The 276-nt window shown below is 52.5% G+C and overlaps 1 protein-coding gene across 5 annotated transcripts in view; it reads right to left on the bottom strand.

Moving 5' to 3' along the window:
- PTPN14 (protein tyrosine phosphatase, non-receptor type 14) overlaps window positions 1–276 on the bottom strand; it is a 145673-nt gene that overhangs the window by 45259 nt on the left and 100138 nt on the right. The window lies entirely within an intron of this gene.

The raw sequence follows: 276 nt of genomic DNA, 5'->3' as shown, positions 1-276 counted from the left end.
CAGATACTGAGATCTCTGAAGTACACACACCAAAGGTGATCTAGCAGGACGTGGCTTGGGGCTGAAGTGCATCACGCAGGTGGTCAGGGACAAAAAAGTCCTGTCTAAGGAGGAGGTATTTCAATCAAGACCCGAATGACAAGTCACAGGAATATCGGGCAGAGCATTCCAGGCAGAGGGACCCACGTGCAACCGATCTGGTTTGGGAATAAGTTCCATGTGTCCAGGAAGGCAGAAGGCCATGGCATTGGCAGTAGCAGTGGTGGCACTGGCAGG

The sequence above is a fragment of the Myotis brandtii genome, unplaced genomic scaffold (genome assembly GCF_000412655.1).
Source record: "Myotis brandtii unplaced genomic scaffold, ASM41265v1 scaffold197, whole genome shotgun sequence".
NCBI classification, from domain to species: Eukaryota; Metazoa; Chordata; class Mammalia; order Chiroptera; family Vespertilionidae; genus Myotis; species Myotis brandtii.
This window is presented reverse-complemented; position numbering and strand designations above follow the sequence as displayed.